Genomic DNA, 21,847 nt, shown 5'->3' with positions numbered 1-21,847 from the left:
CAAGAGCACAGAGGGACTGTAGAATCTTTATTTGTCTGAGATGTTGTCAACAGGGTATTTTGTAGTCACTAATGATGTTTCTCACATCGTAGTTGATGGTAACTCTGGACACTAGCTTCCTCTCTCTCTCTGCTGTTAAAAGTAACTGTATGCAGTGGCTTTTTAATGGTTTGACCTTACTGTGGTTGGTGCCAGTAGTTGTGGTAGCTATTCTATTTATGTATTTATTTATTCATTCATTTATTCTCAGCAAGAAACCTTTCCTTACTAGGTGTTAAAAGAGAAAGCCAGTGTTTTTCCCATAATTCTGCTGACTGCCTCTATAGACTACCAGCCAACTGTGATCATGCAGTCTCATGCTAGTACCAAGTAGAAAGCTTGTACTTGTCTATTTACAAATGTACTGTACGTGACTTGTGAATGCCGATGAGCCCGCTACCCCAAAAGTGTTTGTGTTTCATGAACAGATTGTTGGTATGCCGCCTTCAGGTGGGTTTACCCTGCCATTCTATCTTTGTTTTCCTTCATGACTGCAGAAGTGGCTTTTTGTTTGTTTATGCAGATAGAGGACTGCCAATATGCCCAGCTTCAAGCACACTGCTGAGCCCACAGACTCAGAGTCTGTCTCAGTGAGATAGCCCATCTATGTGTTAACAGTTTGTTTAAATGGGCGGATGTTTTTATGCTCCTGTTCGAGGCCAGGATCCACCATAGTGCTGTTGAGGATAAGAGGGGAAATGTAGTCAGGAAGCCAAACTAAATAATGAGGCTATGTAGCCCGGAGGCCTCCTCCACAGACAAAAATATCTCTCTTAGATAAGATTTCCTCAGGAAGTTAACATGGCTGAAAATGAGTTTGGCTGTGATATTTAGTTTGCTAAGAGACAGTTGAACATTATGTATTTAGCTGATGCTCTTATCCACAGTGTAAGTGCAATAGGCTGCAATTACTCAAACAGATCTACATTCTAGTCCAGATAACAAATCCATGATATCAGCAAACTGCTGCTGTCATATGAAAACCATATATCTTCCGCTGAGCTGAATTTCATATTTTACAGTAACTTCCTCTCAGGATTTACTGCACATGCTCCCTCGGAGATTAAGATCCTAGAGAGATTATGAAAGTAGCTCAAAACCCACTTGAAAAGTAAAACATTTTTTATTTTCATTATTTTTTTTCCTATTCCTCTACCTTGGTGAGCATTATAACAAAGTAAAGAGTCAGAAAGTCTTGATCTGCTGTCTTAGATGAGGTGTATTTTTTTTGCTTTCTATGTGATATTATTGTATATTGAAGGCTGTGGCTTCATATTACATCTTTTTTTCTTGCCATGTTTTAAGTGCCATTAGTGCAATTGGAAATAATATGTAGGTAGTACCTCTACGGATGCACTTGCCTTCAGCTTGTATTACTGAGTATAATTCGGCAATGCAAAACAAAATACCTATTTTTTCCCAAAAGTGCAAATAGCAACAGTCCACAATACGTTATATTGTCTCAGGCAAAGGCTCGCTATGTCAGTAAACCACTGTAATGAATGTTTCTCCAGCACCTTGCAGTGTCTTAGAGGGACATTTTTGACTGGATAAGGCACATTGACCCCAAGTATTGTTAAAATCCCCAAAAAAACACCTCAGTCTTGTGATCCATAGATAACTGGAGACGCCTCCCTTCCCAGCTGGACGGATCAATAAAGACTGCTGGCTTTCCTTTGCCCTGGTGGTTCCCTGTAGCTCTTATTTGACTTCCGGCCCTTTTTTCTTTTATCAGTTGCTTGCTTTAATCTTGGTGTTTGTCTGAAGCATTGTTTGACTCTTTCACTGTCTGAGATCAAGCAGCTAAAATATTTTTTAAACTTGCACAGGCTCTAGTTCTCTGCATACCTTTAATATAAGACTGCAACTCCCAATTACCAGCTACATTGTATTATTGTTTTGAGAACTAACAGTTATGCTGTGAAACAACACCACCCAATTCCTGTCATAATCACAGTACTGATGAATGAGGCTCATGACATGATCATGTTGCATAACTAATTAATTATAGATTAAACTATGAATTATAAAGCAGTTGATCTGCTCCTTTAAATAAGCATTTAGTAAGCTGAATGAATCCTCTGTGTTTTAGTTATAAGTACAGTTGTGTTTGAGCAGGCCTGTTTGTTAAGACCATACCTGCTTACTACCACTGCTTTTTATCCCACAACCACCTGCTTCCATAATACGATTCGTAACTTGTTCCCAAACAGGAATTTGTGTGGGAAGCAAAGGCACATTACCACATGACCGAACCAACATCTGCTGAGGGTCTTACTGAGCCTGTGTACCAACCTGCCTCGTGCAAGTCTTTCATGGGAGCCTATGAACAATTTGATTGTTTTCACTCCCATTTATCCTCACAAATACAGACACATTTCCTCAGGTTATTGTGTTATGGGGGATGGAGGCGTTCATAAATTCACTGTTGACTCTGGATCGAGTGTTTGCTCACTCACTGCTGTTTACAAACAGTTTCTTTTGGTTAGTTTATGTGTCAACAATGTACATTTCAAGGAATTGTTACCCTGTTCTCCATAACAGCTTACAATGATCACAGCAGCTGTAAAAGTTTAACTCTGAGGCTTTATTTTATTGTAGTAATTCTGAAGTGACTATGCAAGGGCAAGTGCTTGGAGTATTAGAGCTAAGGAGAGATCAATAGATCTATTCTTACTTTACCCTCACCCCCTGTGATGATTTCACTCTAAGTGTCCCTGATAGATGGATGGATAGATAGATCCCACGCATCTAAAACACGTCCTCTTGCAGATGGACTGGGCTTCGATGAGGAGCCCTTTGTGGTTTTTATCTGCCGTAGAAAATGTTCTTGGCAACGGCGCCAACAGACTCGATCACAGTCATGTGCTTGTTTAGTATTCACAGTCCTCTTTGCAGGCAAGTTAGAGTAACAATACCATGAACACACAGTACTGTTAATGTACTCTTACTTACATCAATGAAGGCTTACTGTAGATCCTTTCATGCAACTAAACAGATGTTAGCAGATGGATGTGCACACATAAAGACTTTTGTCTGCTGTGGGAAAAGGGCTGAACAGAGCAGCCATCTGGGCTTTAAAGCAGGTGTTTATATAAGACTGCGATTTTCTCCTCGATCTGATATCAAATAGATGTGAGGCTCATTTACAGCTTTGAAACTGTTTTATGGAATCATGTGAAGTGTAACAAACAATTATTTAGACATTATGCCAGATCATACAGATAGAAAACACTGATGTGTACATTCAGGATGCTCCCAGCACAAATGCACTTGGAGCATTTTCTACTTTTCTCTTCAGGCTGCCCCTCCCTCTAAGTGTCCAGTCCAGTTTTTCTCTGTCCATATTTCTCTCTGCTTTGCTGGCTCACCAGTCAGAGGAGTTTTCCTTAGTGTATGTCTCCCACTATGATCTGCAGGCGAGGAGATGTGTTGCTTTCCTCATGGCACCCTGGGGTGCCAGAAGCTCGCCGCAAGACAGGAACTGCAGTATCAGGGCAGACCTCTACACAGGAGTGCAGTTTTGTGTGTGTGTGTGTGTGTGAGGGAGAGAGAGAGTACACATGTAGGCATTATCCTATTGGAGTACCAACCAGAATATTAACAGTGTTATCAATTACAACTTACTTACTAGCTGACTTCAAGGCCTCAGGAATGGTCTTAAATTGTGTGTACATGTGCATTTGTGTATGATTGTGTGTGTGTGTGTGTGTGTGTGTGTGTGTGTGTGTGTGTGTGTGTGTGTGTGTGTGGTGTGTGTGTGTGTGTGTGTGTGTGTGTGTGTGTGTGTGTGTGTGTGTGTGAGAGACACTATAAGTGCACATCAAGGTCTAAGGACTATTTTCCTGTCACATCCTATGAGGAACTGTTTCTGCAGCAGTCACATTTTCTTTGAAGATGCTTTTGAAGGCTAGTACTGGCATTGTTTGAATTGCAGCCAACCATTTGTACCAGTTATTTGCATGTGACAGAAATGAAACATAATGAATATGTGAATAAATGAAACACGGTTTCATTTGATTTTTATTTTTGGCAGTCAGGATCAAGAAACGCACTACTGAATTTCATGCAAATGCAATTCTAAATGGGTTAGTTATCCCTGAAAGTTTCAGTCACTATCAGCTGAAACTCCACTGAAGTTCATAGCAGCACCCAAAACACAGTAAGTTGCTGTTGTACTCAGGCAGTTGAAAATCAACAGAAGACACACAACCAAAAGAAAACATGATCAAAACAAGAAAGTCGGGTAAATATCGCATTGTTGTCATTAACAGTGTAGGTCATTACCTTATTATTATTGTTGTTGTTAAGGTGAATAAACAAAACAACACACCAATCTAACCTACGTTGTCTTTAACTGTCATTCTCTGCTGTAACATGTCATAAAAAAAAGCTTGCAGGATCCCCAGCAACATGGCTTTGACCTTCAGTGTGCTTCAAATGGGGGTCATGAATAACACATAATGCTCACTTGCTCAAGCAACACACTGATAGCCACAGATACACATCACCTTCCCTGTCCATTAGTGCAGTGCTTTCCCCAGTGCTGCACACACACCCCACTAACAATGTCATATAGGAAAAGACCTCTGGACACTCCACTCTATTACCCCCCCCCCCCCCCCCCCCCCCCCCCCCCCCCCCTTCCCTCAGGTAAATCCCTCACTATCAGACCAGCCTGTGGACATAAAGCCAGTGTCCTGCATGCCTCTGTCATACTGTAGCTGCTTCGGGATTTCTTCCCCAGCTTTATATCTAGGTGTGTTTATAAGCAGTAAGCCAGCCGGAGACAGATCAGATTAGCTGGGGCATTAACAGTGCACTGGAGCATAGTTCAGGGGCAGCCTGAGAGCTGCGATAGACACAAGAGCACCGCTGCCCATCAGCAGTGGGTCGGTGGTAACAGCCGGGTGATCAGGATGACTGATAACAGTGGGCTGGTTGTTATCTGGGGAGCAGCGACCTTGAGTGGTAGCCGCTTGACTCAGGAGACGCCCAGCAGACAACACAGAAGGGTGACAAATTAAAGGAAAAACCTGAATAAATGGGTGGAGAAAAATAATAAATACAGATGCTTCCACTCAGGTGCACTGCATGGTACAATTAAGCAATTAACATCTAGTCACACTCTGTGGCCTGCATAAAAATGCTGGGCAGGCCCAGTTGAATCTGATGTGGTAATAAGAGGAAAACAGCTAAGTGACTTTGAAAGAGGGTTCATTATAGGGGCAGAGACGACACAAGCTTCAGTCACAGAGACGGCTCAGCTGGCCAATGTTTCAGTCGGGACAGTGACTAAAGTGACATCTGCATTTAGACCTATGGGAAAGACTTCAGTAAATAGCGTTGGAAACATTTGATTAGTGTATTAGTGGGATATGTAAGGAAAAGCAGAAGAGCAACTCCTCCTCAGGTGACTGAGAGTGTCAATGCAGGAAGTGATCAGACTGTGTCAACAAGAACAGTCTGTCGACAATTACATAGAGAGGGATTATAGTAGGGTTGCAGTGCAGAAAACCCTCATTACAAAGATGAAAGCACACGTGAGGGTTCAGTGGTGCTCTGGTCTACAGAGATGTGGAAAAAAGTGGTATGTTCAGATGAAACATGCTTCACCATGTTCTCGACAAGTATGCAAGTGCATGAACTACACTAGGAGTTAAGGCCTGAAAGCTTGAAGCCTACATTGAAGGGATCCAGTGGCTCTGTTATACGGTGGGGAGCATTTTGCTGGTATGGTCTGGGTCCCTTTAGAGTGAGGGCTCACTGCAAATAATAAAAAATTGTTCTGAGTCATCACCTTTATCCTATGATGAAACATGTCTATCCTGATGGGACCAGTCTCTTCCAGGATGACAATGCTCCCATCCACAGGCCACAAGAGGTCACTGATGGTTTGATGAGGATCAAATGGCCTTCACAGTCACCAGATCTCAACCCAGTTGCACCTATGGGAGATTATGGAACCACTGTCCCTCCCCATCATCAAAACACCAATTGAGGGAATATCTTTTGGAAGTATGGTGTTCATATCCTCCAGTAGAGTTCAGAGACATGTTGAATAAATGCCAAGGAACATTGAAGCTTTTCTGGTGGCACATTGTGGCCAAACACCTTATTAAGACACTTTATGTTACTTTTCCCTTTGATTTGTCACCCATCTGTATCCCTCCTGGCTGACCCTGGTTCCATCCCGGTTAAACTAGATTACGGTGAATCCTCTCCCCCTTGGCAAATTTCTGAGCTGCAATTAAATACTGCTGACTTATTTCAACAACAAAAAAATTAAATACATTTTAGTGTTCTTTAGACAGAAAACCTTTAACATAGAAGTCATACTTTGCTGGATTTATCAGAACAACTTCAGTATCAATATGATAAAGATATTATGAAGATTTTTCATTTATCTTAACTGAGACTTGCTTTACGCATGACTTTTTTCCTCCAAATCATGAAGAAATATTTGTTCGTTTAATCTTCTGAAGCTCACACCTTTTGCTCAATTTGCTGTTATCTGCTTATAATGTTGTGGTTGATCAAGGAACTGAAACACTACCTACTGTTGCCCTTGTAATGAGATCAGCCCTAAAATGTGAAATCCTTGATGTAATTATGGGGTTGGAAAGCTTGTAAGTGGTAACGTGATAGAAAAGGCCTTTACTCCTGTTACTCAGGTTAACACTGCAATTTAACAAAGAGCATTATTAGATGAGTGGATAATGAGGTGCACTGCAGAGGTGTCTGCAGGCACATCATATGCGAGAGTGTGCAGGGTACAGAGACAGATGAGTGAAGGAGCGTGACTTGTAATAGACCTTGACAGATCAGTTAGTTAGCTGCTTGTAGCATCAACATGCACATGATGCATAATCACATGTCAGATAATTGTCTCTACCACATCAAAGACGTATAACAGAGGAACACACACGTGTCTGTGTGAGAGAGATAATATAAAGAGTTTCATTCAAATATTAGGCCCCAGATTATTTAAAAAAATATATATAATGCATGATAATGCACTCTGACACACTTTGATGAATTGATTACTGATTAGAAATTCCATGAAAATCTTAGTTCCCTTAGCTAAGAATTGAATTGAAACCCTGAGTTTACAACAGAGCTGTTATTGTGCATCATATTACATTAAGCTCTATACAAAGTGGACTACATAAGCATATATAGCTATATATTGATGTAAATTGCTGAAGCTATTAATTAATCTGTACTTTATAATTTTACCATTTAATTGTTGTAGATTATAGTTTTTCCAGTATACAATTATATATCTCTTAAACCACTTGCCTTCCTGCAGGGAACCTCAGTAGCAGTGGCTGATGAAAGAATAGTATTACACTCCCTACAAAACTACACAGCTATGCTGGGCATTTGAACCAGTAACCTTATCCAGACCACATTCACAACAAGCTTGTTTTTCTAATGTGGTTGAAACATGCCAGTGTGAATTATGACTCATGTGAAAGGCCACTTCTTAAATGAAAGACATCTTATTTTGGATTGAATCTTTTTAAATGTAAAACTACAAATTAGGTGTATTTAAAATGAGTAATTTATGACTTCATTAACTTCAAGAAAAGACCAAAGAGTTCCAAGAACATTTGATGAGCCTCCAGCACAGTATATACCATAGTAACATTGGAATGACATAATTAAGAAAGTATAAATGGCCCAGTATAAATGAGTAAAGCCAGATAATTAGAGCAGAGATCAGACAGAGAATGTTTATATGTCACTATAACACATGTTACATTAATAACACCGCTTTATTAATTGATTTTTGGCTTACAAACAAGGCTTTTTTTTAAGATGAAAGGTGCTGTAAAAGCAGTAAGTTGCTCAAATACTTGAATATTTAAAAGTGTAAATAGCTGAGCTGGCGATGTAGTTGTTGTGCACTTGTGTTAAAAACTTGAGACTTGAGAGGTGGTCTTTGAGCCACTCGTGCTGATCGAGTGATACAGTAGAGTAAATCCAAGTTAATGAGTTCCCATATATAATAAGATAATGAAAATTGGTGAATGGATTTCTCTTCGGTAAAACTGGCACATATGAGACTTATGGTAAAAAGGCCAGTAAACTTTTACTCTCCCTTCCCTGAGATGATTTTCCTATATGAAGAAGTGTCTGGGAGTGTGTACCTTTCTCTGTGTGTGTGTGTGTTCAAGTTTCCTAAATGCCATCTATTTTTGCTCAGCAGACGGCCTGACCACAGTGGATTTAGTGTAAGCAGCCAAACTCGTCCCCATGGGTTTCCACTGGGACTGGTGGTGTTGACTTTGCCCAGGATGCCAAGGGAAGGCTGGGAAAGGATGAGGGAACAGTCCCACTGGTGTTGAAATGGAGGTGGGGGAGGGCATAGACGGATTTTGTGACCACTGCGCTAGTCCCAGGGGATGGTTTGGAGTTGAACTGGGTCCCAGTCTGAACTGGCCTCTGATGGTTGGCTTTGAAGAGTCGGTAAACTCAAAGGTGGCAGATTGTGGAAAGGGCAAGAATGTAAATGTGACTGTGACAAATGTAACCTATAGGAGTAATCTCAACAAACCACAGTTTAAGTGCGACCTCCAGGAATATTTAGCTCTCCCAGGATTTCTCTTTAGGATCCATCAGCCCTCACAGCTACAGCCACAGCCTTCCAGCCCCTTAGACAGGGAGAAAGAGAGAGATATCGGTAGAGAGACAGAGAGAGACTGAAATAGAACTGGAAATAAAGGGAAGAGAATGACATAGACCGGCCGAACCCAGACAACCTCTGTGCCCGCTGTGCTTAGCCAGGTGAATATTGCATGGGACAGTGCACAGTGATTAATGTCAGGCCATGTAAGGTGCTTGGCCGGGTTGATCTAATGTAGGTACACACACACACACACGCACACACACACAAACACACACACACATACGTCCCATCACTTTTAACAAGCCATAGTCATTGAGATACAGCAGGGCTACTTCAGAGCAACCACTCTGGGGACAATTAGGCCTGGGAACATTAAATTAGCAGGGATCTAAAGTCATGCTCTGTTGGAGCTGTGGCTATTGCATGCTGGGATTCGACTAGGTAACACAGGCAAAGAGAAACTCCTCCTGGATATACTGTGTGCTATCTGATATTGCTGTACAGGGTAAGAACATTATTTTACACCAATGTTAAATTTTGCAGTTACATTCTGTTTTTTCAGGGCAGTCATTAGGTTTTGGACTCAGGAGGCAGGTGTTAGCCACAATAAATTTGTCAGGACATTATTTCTCTGCGCTATGCTAGCTGGCTAGTTGTGATTACTTTCTTTTTTTATGTAATTTATTAAAGTGGGACCTCCCAGGCTACATCATCTTCTAGTTATGCATCTACTGGAGAATCTGTAGCTATAGCAACAGATATATTGCCCCTGGTAGATGTTTAACTAGAGCAGACAGCAGGGAGAGCCACTTTATTACACCTTGTGCTTTATGATTTACAGTATCATTGTGGTTTATATTACAGTAATGTTTAGGGAGCAGTTCAGAAATCTGTGCTTCAGGAAATCTTAGCTGTCTGGGGTCATATTCCTCCTGCAAAAGCTTTCTACAAAGTATCACAGTTTGAGCTGCAAGTCTGGAGTCAGATTTATTGTGAAATGCTTTTATCGAACAGGCTTATTACAAAGTTCTTTTGTAGATGTAAACAAGAAAGAAGATTGCAGACTGTAAGATATGAGAGCAGCTTTGTGTGTGAAGATGTGTACATGTGCAGTTTGTGCACCTGCATCAAACTACTATTACTTTTAACAAGTCTTCTTACTGGAGGTGTCACAGGAAGCACACTGCCACTTTGAACCTGAACAGCCCTTAACAGACACTGAACACGACAGTTCAGGGAAACAGAAAACAACGTGTTAGAAATGAGGTCGCTCAGCCCAGACCCTCAGATGATGCTGCTTTTTGTGTCGCTCCATGTAGAAGTCGGCTGATATTGTCCTTTTAGGGAATGTACATAAAAAGTGTCATCCACCTGTGATGAAGAATATTTCTACTTTCAGAAAGTAGCTGAAATTCCTTAGCAATGCAAAAGCATTTTCATTTTCTCATTTTAAATTTTAATATGTGAGATCTAAGTTTATTTGCTTGTAGCTCTTGATCGCTGGTGCTGTAGTGTTTTATAAAATATTGCTTGTCATTTACACAGCATGCTAGTTAACATGACACATTTTTTCAGAGTGTATATTCGTTTGATAAACGTTCTGTTTATGATGCTCTTTTCCTTGTCGAATTTGTGTACCAGAGAAATCTTCCCTGGAATCACCAAGGAGGCAGCAAGTGTCTGCACATGTGAAAGCTTTCATGAAGTGCGTTGAATCTCTGAAAAATAAGCATCTGTCCCAGTGTTTCATCCAAGCAGTAAATAGATTGTAGTGGGTCACAAATTTTATCTGTGTGAGTTTTATGCGTCATTAGTGTCTCTGCTGTTGTTTCACAGATTATCAAAACTTCCAAGAAAAAATTTACTTTATAAATGAAATGATCGGCCTTCAAAATCTCACAGTGGTTAAACCCTAGAAGAGGGACTGTAACTCGGCTCTGTCAGGGGTCAGGTTTCCTGGTTACCACTGTGTCCGGAGGCTGGCAGCTGTCTGGTGCACGGTGCTGTGTTACATGAGGGGCTTTAAGGACGTAGGGATCTTGTGTTTGTTAGGGAGAATGGAAGAGGGTAGCAGTCCTCAGCCTTCACTGAAAAGAGGAGCCTCCTGTAGTTGTGAGAGGTCTTTTGTTTGGAGGCCTGTGTGTTTTGACAGGCCTGAGAGGGAGTAAGACAATAGAGAGGCCAGACGTATCCTGATGCCATCCTGCAGTAGGCTGCTACGCTCCACTCGTATTGTTCTCCGCTGTCTTTACTAATGTTTCAGTCTCTGCTTGTCACAGTTGTATCAATTTGTTTTAGTTAATTAGCGCTTCAATTAGCACCTATTTAATTTGATTCCATTTAATCATTGCTTGGCTTGAGGAATGTGTTTTCGCATGTGCGTTCCAGTGTGTAGTTCATCTCATTTACATGCTTCTGTTGTATCTCTGAGTGTTCTTCTTTTGGGTTTGTGTTTTCTCATATGTGTGCACAGTGCCAACTCATATATACTTCTGTGTATTTAGGCATGTGGTCTTCTGTGTGTGTATGCATGTGTGTCTCCTCGTGCTGCTGTGATGAAGTGCTTGTCCACTTGGCGGCGTCGGAACATTTAAGTGTAATCTTTACCACTTTAGCCCATTATGGTCACTACATTAATGGGATCTGCCGAGGCCCCTGCCCCTGTTTTCATAGCCCTGTGCCTGGGGAGGGGGGGGAGGTTGGCGACTTGCAAAGCTGGACATTAACTCAAACGGATTAAATGGGATTAGTGATGTCACTGAGACAGATGTGATCTTTGCAGCCACAGCTTTCCCTTTCTTTCTCACTGTGCTCAGTTTTGCTGTGATACAACACTGACCCCTGCTGCATTAGAGTGTCATTGCACCCACATACATGTTGAGTTGGTGAATGATGCTGTGTTAACCCTTTGCCAGACTGCATCGCATCGTCCATTGGGGGTCACTGTTCCCATTTGAAAAAGATAGGGGGAGGCCTCTCCTCTCTATTTCTGCCATTTTGACTGTCTAATATAAAGTATGTTGGGGTTTGCAATATTGAGCCCGGGTGGTGGGTCTTTTACAGGTTCCATCAACATGTTTCCTGCAGCGTCGTGTAATGGATGCTTAATGTGGCTTCAAAATATTACCATGAAAACAGCATCGCCGGAGATAATGAAATGCTGCTGGAACACAGAGGCTCATGGGTGGGTTATATATGCCAGCACCATTGCTCATATTAGCTCATTAAAACAGAAAGCAGCGCTGCTATACAAGGTCAAATGTATCCATATCAGTCAGAAATCTCCTTGCATCAAGCACGTCCTACAATTACCATAACAGCAATGTAAGGAGAGTCTCTTAAACAGGGTGTATTTAAAATAAAAAAATCAGATTCAGAATGAGGCTCTGTGCGATTTAATGGGTTGTGATTTAGGGGATATTGTTCAGACTTATATGCCTTGGAGCGGGCAGCATGTGTTTGGTTCCTTTCTTCCTCTTTTAAAGGCCATTCACACAGTAGCAATTGAACCAAGGGCTATAATTGTGTTTTCATGTACTATAGATCCTGTCATTAGGCCCCTGGGTCTGCAGGCAGTTATATGATGACAGCTGACAAGGGGGCGCGGCTCCTTTGAGGAAGAGGGGGGGACCACACGCACAAAAGCCACAATTACTTCCTGGATGGTCCCCAGAGCTCAGCGGTTGGAGTGTGTATGTAAAATGATGTGGGAGAGGCCATTTGCAAAACAAAAAGAGCCGAGGTGGTGGTGGTGGGGGGGTTAAGAATGATTGCTTTTGCACAATAGAGCATGTACACCCTCAGGCGGAGGGGTGGGGGGGTTCAGACTGGGGGTTGACACGCCCCCCAGCAGTCCCTGAGGAGCTGGATCCAGATGGGGTGTGGTTCTTGTGGTTGAGGAAAGATGGTCAGGGTTCATCCCCCGGTCCCCAAGGGGAGGAGTTGGCTCAAGGGGTGGAACTCTCAGGATAATATGGGTGTGAAGCACCCAGTATGTTCAGTCTGAAGTCACAGGGTCACATAGTGTGGTGTGGGGGGGCACAATTATTATTGCACAACTTATTATTTGCAGGTTCAACATTTAGTGTTTCAAAAGTGTTGAGAAATTCATTCAATTGAAGTGAAAGATTGGTAGTTGGCAATTGGTGGAAAGTTTGGTAGACCTCCTTTCACAACCAAATTTGTCAGAATGAGACACAAAAGAGTCTTTCAGCGCCCAGTGAGTAACATCAGGGTGTATTTGTAAGGTGTGACGTGTGACTGAAGGCAAAGGCCAGACTTGAGCTGTGACACTGAACCTTCGACATAACAACATCACCAATTGGTGGTGCGTCATTGGTGCAGTGAGCTGTGAGCACGTTCTGCAGGGTCACAAAGCTGAATTAGCCTGGTCGCTCTCAGTTTAATTAATGAGCCGGTAGTGGTAGTATAATTGCTCTTCAAAGTGGGGTCCCCTCTGACGCCGTTGTAGAGCAGCACTGTACACACCAGTCTTGTTTCGAATGCTCAGGTCAGCTCCCACAGGTCTCATCTTTAGCAGCACCCCCCAAACCGCCAACTCCAACCTCCGCCACTGCTGCAGCCGCAGAGGGATACATTCAACTGGTACTGGCGCGCATTAAATATTCAGCAGCCATTTTTCCGACGTTTGAAATAATACCTTGAAATGTTAATGTGCTCCTACTGCTTGTTTTAAGTGGAAGGCATCCCAAGGTGCTGTGTTTAGACTGCGCCGGTGCAGGGGGCTCTGTGCTTAAACTGCTGTTGGTGTGAAAGTAATACGCTACACTGGAGAATTACCACAGCCAGGCACTTGGGTCAAGAGGAGAATGCTATTCTTAGTGGCAGTCCTCCCACCTCCCAGCTCTGCTCAAAAATCCTCATATGACTCACATACACGTGAAGCACACACACACAGACCTACATGCTTTCACGAATGCAGATACACACACACACACATGTAGATATGGATGCACACACAGTTATATACTGTAAATATCTATCTCACACACATAAACCTAGATGCTGCATGCACATACTGCATGTCACCTCTGACATTGATTTTCATTAGATACACAATGGTTGGCATGTTGACAGTTTCACCAGCGTCCTTGCTTCTAAATGTGTCTATTATTGGAGGATTACACTAGCCCAGGATTTATACAGTGACAGGCCATGATCTGATATCCGCTGCCATTAGCCTGACCTCACCCAATAGGTGCCTCTTCAACCTGATCCTGCCAGAGACATAGTGATGTTATCAGGCCCGGTGATGCCTCCATCACCTGATACACCCCGTGGATTAGTAAGGGACTTGCCACCGGCTGTTCTGTGGTGAGAAAGCATTACGGTGTACCTGCAGAAGCTGACATGCCTCAATGGAAATATTAATGCTGAGCTAAAAAAGGCCAGGTAGTGAGGTTTGCATATCAAGCAAGTCAAAATTGTGTTTTTTTTATTTGTCAGGTAGACACACACACTCACACTCACACACTTGTTCAGATTTTCTTTCCGCTCACAGTCAGATGCAGCAAGCCTTGGAGAAGAACTCACACTTGGCTGCACAGTTCCCCCATGTGCCTGTGCCCTTCAGACCTGACAGAAAGGCATTAAATATTAGTGGCGTTTTACAGCGGGTTTGTAACATGGTTATTCCAGTCAGTGGGCTTGCCTTCCCAGTGTCTGTGCCCACTGCGGGGCTTTGGTTTGACAGCACTGGGACAAAATGCTAGCTTGAGGGAGGCTAACCTGCCTGCGAGCCTTGGGCAGTGAATACATGCACACTCACACACACAATGTGGAAATGTTAGCATGAGTGGGCAAATGAAATTTCATACATTGCCATACTGCAGAAATGTGCAGATTCATGTGCACATGCCTACATGTATAGAGATGAGAAATGAGCATAAAGCTACTGTATATTTTAACCCACATGCTACAGTCATGCAAAAACACGTCACAGATGTGCATACAATCGATATACATGATATGAGCAAAATAAGAAGAATAACAAGAATCTCTACTGTCAGATGACGTTCAATTCAACAGCTTTAAAACATTTTTTCATATGTTAATTATGACAAAATTTTACATCAATATAAAATAAGATGAAATGATGAAGTTATGACATTTTATATCTAGCAACAATCAAAGGTCAACTTCACGGTTACATGATAATGTTCTGCAAATGCCCTTGATGCCTTTTATTAAATCGGTCTTCACCACATATATTGTAGGTGTACAACATCAAGGGAGTGATTCTAGTTCTCATTGCAACACTTCTTTCTGTTCTTATTTATGTAGAGCCTTGACTTGTACCCACTATGTGCTCAGAACAGCTCATGTCATAGAACAGACAGGAGTAGTTATATCAGTCAGGTATAGTGACCAGAGCCGTCTTTATAGTTGAGTTTTTGGTTTTTGTGTGGGCATTTAATTACCAGCCAAGAGCCGAGGCGAGTGTCCAGGCCAGGTCGGGTCCTGGCATGTTTCTCCAGAGACCACTGAAAATTAAGTGCTGCCACCCTTAGTCTGTATTGCATGTTTTTCAATTAACACCAACAATGGAGTAATAGGGGGCACCACAGGCAGGGGCAGCTGGGATATTAGTTAGCTATTCAGCGAGCATCGCTCGCATGTCTTGCCACATGACAACCTCGCTGACATGTCTGGCCTTTGGGTGGCGCAGAGGGGCTTGTCGCAGCAAATGACAGTGACCTCCCCTGTGCCCCGCTCCCCCGTCACCTCCTGGTGGAATTGATTAGGCATAATTGGAGGGAGTCAGAAGCTGAGGCAAGTAGTGCTAAATAAATTTGGGTAGTGTTAATTGTAGATTCCACTGTGTCTGTGTGTGGCAGTGTGAGGGTAGAGAAACACTTAGCCACCGGCTGACAATGGAGGATTAATTGGACTCCTCCAATGAACATAATTAGACTGATTGTTGGGAGAGATAAAGCAAAGGTTTTATGAGTGCAGCAGCACTGTCAGTGCTAAGAATATCATCCCTCTTCCTTCTCCTCCTTTCCAATTTCCCCTCTGTGGCGTAGTCCCCTTGTACAAAGTTAATGCTCCTTATTCCTCTTTTAGCTGTAAGGGAGTTGAAATCCCTGCACACAGGGTAGGAGTGGATCACAGGTCCATGGTTACTGAGCCTTACAGTGATAACATCTCTTCAGGGGAACAGTCCAATCTTCTGTTCCAGCTACAGTGCAGCCCCTGTATCCATGGTCTTTGATTACATCAGTTATTGAGGTTTTATTGGTCATAAATACAAAGAGCAAGAGACTCCTCTGCCTGATGGGGGAGCTACCATACATGTAGAAAATGAGAGGAATTCTTGTCAGCCATCCAGACCATGCGAATCCAATTGTAGCTGGGGTTCATTCCTGCTGCAAGTGGAAATGATTTGGGAGCCCCAGAGCATTACTCAGGCTTGGCCAGGACATTCAGCAGCAACAACAGCAGTGACTTGTGGGACTTGAGGATCAATCAGGGCCCCATCACCACCCCAGAAACTCACTGAGCTTGAGCTGGGCTACACAGTGCTCTGAAAGAGCCCTCTTGGATGGTGCCCAGGTCTCAAATAGAGAGGAGGCCTCCATAGACTGCTTCAAAGAGGAGGGCGGAGAGAGAAGAACAATGCACTTGACAAGATTCATCAGCAGAGGTTAACCACAAACAGCTACATGCTAGTTGCTACTATAAATATGACATGAGAAGATAAGATGAAGAGCAGCAAATGGAGGAATCAAAGAACATGTCAGAGGCTTTCAGAGTCTATGCCTCGCACTCTGCAGGATCACAGTTTGACAAGAAAGGAGTTGAGTTTCCTGGGAAAAAAAACAGGTGATGAAAGATGGTCTTGAAAGTGAAAGACAGTCTTAAATTCTTTTGAAGGTTTGATTAATTGGCCAGTATTCAAAACATATGTTCACTGTTTGAAGTATGGAAAGTAAGAACCCCAGTCAACAAAAATGTGAGGGGGGTGATTATTTCCATATCATGCTCTCTGAAGGGTGAAGTTGCCTGAGGTTCTTTGACTTTGTATCTTATATATATATTGATTTCAGCCACAGTCATATGTAATGTATTGGATTACATGCATATTATATATTTCACTCTTGCCTTTTCTGCTGAACTGTCTGTCTTGTCTAGTTCAACATTCACTAATCCATGTTTCTTTGTGGCATAATACATTATAGCACTCCTTGAGCTTAATATTGAATCTAATAAATAGACATATTTTTGTAGCAATATCCATCATTTGTCGTCTATGTGATTAAATCATGCTTTTTTCCTCCCTTTTCTGCCTAAGAGGTATGGCAGCACAGTGAAAACTGACCTTACTTGTTAAAACCATCCTCTGAAATCTTCAAAGAACTGGAAACATCTGCACAAATGTTGTTTCCATGGACACCTGTCATGTTTCTGCCTAGCTGTGAATGGGAAAACAATGTCGGGTTTCTGACCTGAACCAAAGACTAAAAAAGTCAGCAAGCTTTCCTGACTGACAAGCAGGCAGCCTGGGGGGTTGGCTGAGCAGAGCAGGGCTGCTGAGGGCCGAGGGTTGAAGACCTTGACTCCTGCACTCGCGGAGTGATGGAGAGACTTGGCCTTCCAGCGAAAAAGAGACAGAGGCCTCTGCTCAAAGCTGAGGTACCTCAGGGAGACGTTTTGATGCATGATGGGTGGAATAAAATAAAGTAAGATGGGATCAACCCTAGCAGCAGCAGTTATTGGTGAAGGGGAGGCGGTTGCTGTAGCCCTCTGGCAACGCTCAACCTAAGGCTAGCTTTGCCTTCTATCTTCTATGTTTTACTATATGGAACTCCCACTGGTGCCCTGAGAGAAAACGGCCTGTTTTAAGATGTTCTGAAGCACATCGACATATCCGTTTTAACTCAGCTGGGCATAAAATGGGGAAGTGGCTCCCCTTTGAGGAGAACTCACTGACCTTGGCAGGAAGTCTGAAAGAATACAGCCGGATTCTTGGCTTTAGTGTTTTCCTTTTGTGGCTTATTTTTAACATTCATGTTTGGTTTTTGGTCATTGGTTTTCACTTTACATCTCATGAAATTAACATTACAACAACTCATTACATTACATTACATTAACTCTTACTCTTTTCTATTCCAGCTTTTCTGCTGTTGCAGCTGCTTGTGAACTCAGGGCTCTGTAATGAATGGGGTTTGAGGTGCACAGTGACAAACTGTTTTCTTCACAGATTCTTTATGAACTAGCTGGCTAATAGAGGGAACTACAGTGGTGCATCAGTTCCTACTGGGCCCTGTATATTCCATGATAGATGCTTGCTCCTTTGGTGACTCTTTGCACCAGAGCAGACTACAGAGAGGGTAAAAAGTGAGAGGAGGCAATCCAGCACCTTCACTGGAGAAGGCCATCTCACCGTTTTGTCTCACAAGCTGTTTTACCTTGGCCGCCGGGTGGCTCCTACCTGGCCCCAGTGGGGTTGTGACTACTGAGGGTTGGCCGAGAAGTCATGGCCACAGATTAACTCTGCTATTTATGGCCCAAGCCCCTCTAACTGCAGCCCCAGAGATGGGAAATATTGCTCACTTAGCAGGATTACTGGGTGCCGTAATGCCCCAAAGGCCTGCTTTATGGCAGGCCATAAATGTTCCCAGGGAGAGGCAGCGAGAGTCGGATTGATTAGCGCTCCGGAGGAAAGTCGATCCGTTACCCACGCCCCACTGGGGAACGCTGTGATGGATGCTTCCGGGAGGTGGAGAGAGGCACTGAAAGGGAGGGGAGGGCACTTTACTCTGCACCACACCACTCCTAGACATCCCCACAGTGACACAAGATGGAGGGCCCCCATTGCTTGCGGGGCAGGAGGAGGTTGTCAGGCAGTCACAGAGCTATAGCCCCACTATGCAGTGGCCCTTCACCATCCCACTGGCAGACAAATGGAGAGGCGACCTTGCCACATGCTGCCATTTAACAAAGTTCCCCTTGACACCTTGCGTCGCCCAGACATCAGTCATTTCAAAAGATAGACCCCACCTACACCCCACACCCCCTCTGGGGCAATCATTTGATACAGTAGAATGTCTGATATCCTAGCTACCACAGGGCCCTTTTTACCTTCATCGGATGTCTCTACTGTTTTGGCTCAGGAATATGTTGCTCTCTTGATTCTAACGCAGTCATTAATTACATGCATCATTATTGAGCTTGGTTAGGATGAAGTCAAAATGATGGGTACTGAAACTCTTTTCATCTGGAGGGTCTATGCTGCCAGTGTATAATAACTTTTTAGGATGGTCCAGTTAGAAGTGAACCTCTGATCCTGGCGGTGTTGGTGGAGAAAATGTGTAGAAATGTGTAGATTCATCTCAGTCTTCCAGGTGTTGTAGTAAGAGTTCAAACAAGGCATAAAAGCTGGATAAAATGGACCTGTTATGTTACATTTCACTATTCCTCTATTTGACATCTTCAGCTCGGTAAGACATGCCAATTATGCCTGTTAAGCACGAGGACATGTTTGAGGACGTCTGCTCAGCAGATGAGCATCATTATCCCTTCAGGTGCCACCCCGTCTCCAGGTTTAGTTTGGTGATAGCAATGGAAGCATCGTAAAAGTGACAACGTTATCCTCAACCACTTTTTCAGTGAGGTTTTCTTAAAGTTGATGTGCATGACCTCCATAACACCCTTTTCAAACTAGCCATCTTTGCTGTCTAAATGGTGTAAATTATGATCCATGATGCTCTGTGCTCTGGACTTTTTTTTTTATTCTCTTCAGTGCTGTACTATATGTGTGCGGAGGTTGTTTAGTCTACCTAATATACTTTGCAGGCCTAGAGCTTGCTAATGCATTTAACAGCTTAGACAACGATGCTCCATAAACGTGATATAACAAATATGTTTGTAGCTTAGTCAATTTCATAAAAATGTGTTCAAACTATAAAGCCTTTGAAGCAGTTTGCTCATAACAGGTAACTTCATTTCTCTTCCTATTTATTTGCTAATTGGTAAAAATCTCCACATCTTAATCAAGATTAAGATTTAGTATCATCCATAAGTTAACTTTAGTGTTTAGCGTCTAGCAACTCAGTTAACTCAGCATCCTTAAGAACTCAATGCCAGAGGCAATAAATACTACAGAAATAACAGCATGAAAGCTAAGTGGTGGGACATAATGTACCAGCTCTCTCTCCCCAGGTTGCACTGATTTCTTACAACATGGCGCTATGCTTGCTACACCTCTCACCCCATCCTTCTGGCTCCCTGCTGTTCTCCAGTCTCCCTGACATGCCTACACAGTTGGACTGTAGCTGCCCTTATACAGGCATTTCACTAGCTTAGATATTTTCCAGATGTCTGACTTTGGAAATTGGCAACATGTGTGCTTTTGATGTATGTGATTTGCAAGCAGTGTGTATGGATGTGCGAATGTGAATAAGGTGAACATTTGTATGTGCATGTATGGTATGTACCATACAAATAAATATGCAAATAAATATGCATATGTGTGAGGAAACTTGTGTAGAAAGTGTAAGTGTGTGTGCCACAGCATCAGCAGCCATTTCTCATTTTATTAGCTGTGGTGGCACATGGCACGCTGAAAGGGATCATCAAAATAACCTAACTGCTGATGGAGCTGTGCTCTTTGGATTTATGGTCGCCCTTGTCTGCTGTTTCAACTAAAGCAAAAGTGTGTTACGTTTTTTAGGGGGCTCAGAGCTCTTGGGAGCTTGCCTTTCTTTCTGATGCAAAGACCCCATGACTTACATCTGCTATTGGATTACCACCAGATCCACATCGGCAGGTGTTTTTTGAAAATCAAAAAGTTTCAAACTGTGCTTGTATGCCGGCTTTTTCCTCACATTTATTTCTTACCCAAGTTATATTGTCATTACTTTTTAGGACTATTAATTTCATAACATGTGGTCTTCCTTTGTCCGTGGAACTGACAATCCGAGCATATGTATTTCTCACCCTCCTGGGTAGGAGTCGCTTTTTTTTGTATAACGTGTTAAATCACAAGAGAGAGGACAAAATGCCTGCCAGATAAAGCTGATTACAGTGCTTATCAGATACATGCAGATAATTATGGTCATAATGCAAATGGAACAGCAGTCAAGATAACACAAAGCCTCTCCACCATCAAAAAGCATAGCAGGTGATGAAGAGATAGCATACGATAGAACTAATACCCGGCAACTGTTTTGGGTAAGACAAGGCAAGCATGTCATGAATTCACAAAGCATACCACATACCAGAAATAGCTGGTCAATAAGCGTGGAAATCCCCTGTGTGGCTACTGCCATATCTGACAGCAACGGGACTGTTTGTAAAACTATAACCAGTTTTGTAGGTTAATATATTTAGGTCTCTCTGGCAGACTAGTGTGCAGTATGTTTATTTATGCATTGTGAAAGGTGTACTCTACCTTGTTGTTTGTTTTTGTTAACTGTTGACTTACCAGGTGTAGTACTGTAAAAGAAAGCACTCAGCTGGCAGCTATAAGCCAGCACAAGCCTCTTTAAGGTTGGGAAAGCCCTTCTCTCCTCAACTAACAGGTGTGATGTATCTTTCCTTACCCTCTGAACCCCTGTTATACTGCTGTTATTGTTATCTTATAGAGCTGACATACAGTAGGCAGACCTCACCACCACCCCAGGCCAGATGAGGGTGAAGCACACTGACATGGATTTACAAGATATAGACACCAGATGAAAATTGGCCACAGACATGAATAGATACTCAAAGCTCTGTTAAAATAATGACATTAGAGATATAGATGCTGACATAGTCATCCATCACGACTACTGTCATTATTTTGTGAACTTTGGACCAAATAAATGCAGTTAAAATTATTTTATTTTGGTGCTTTTTTGGGTTGGCATTGAACATGGACACTTCCTACATGATGCCACCTGCATCATCTCATGCCAGAACACCAGTATAAAAGAGATCAGATAAAGTCAAAGTCCATCAGATCAAGCCAGGCAGGATCATACCAGGCCAGAAAAGATCAAACTAGACTGGAACAGACCAGACTTTTCATATTTTTCCTATTGTTGTCTTGGTGTCAGTTGGTGATACTGGTTTACACCAGTAGATTACAGATGTCAGATAGAGAGACAGAAGTAAACATTCTTACAGACAATAGACTGTAATCTTACACAGGAATATGAAAACAAGATC

General features: G+C 42.6%; 1 protein-coding gene across 8 annotated transcripts in view; it reads left to right on the top strand.

Annotated features, from left to right (window-relative positions):
- fbrsl1 (fibrosin-like 1) overlaps positions 1 to 21,847 on the top strand; it is a 274,940-nt gene that overhangs the window by 80,118 nt on the left and 172,975 nt on the right. The gene's annotated exons all lie outside the window — the stretch shown is intronic.

The sequence above is a fragment of the Seriola aureovittata genome, chromosome 5 (genome assembly GCF_021018895.1).
Source record: "Seriola aureovittata isolate HTS-2021-v1 ecotype China chromosome 5, ASM2101889v1, whole genome shotgun sequence".
Classification (NCBI taxonomy): Eukaryota; Metazoa; Chordata; class Actinopteri; order Carangiformes; family Carangidae; genus Seriola; species Seriola aureovittata.
Note: the sequence above shows the minus strand (reverse complement) of the source record. Positions and strands in the feature narration are given on the sequence as shown.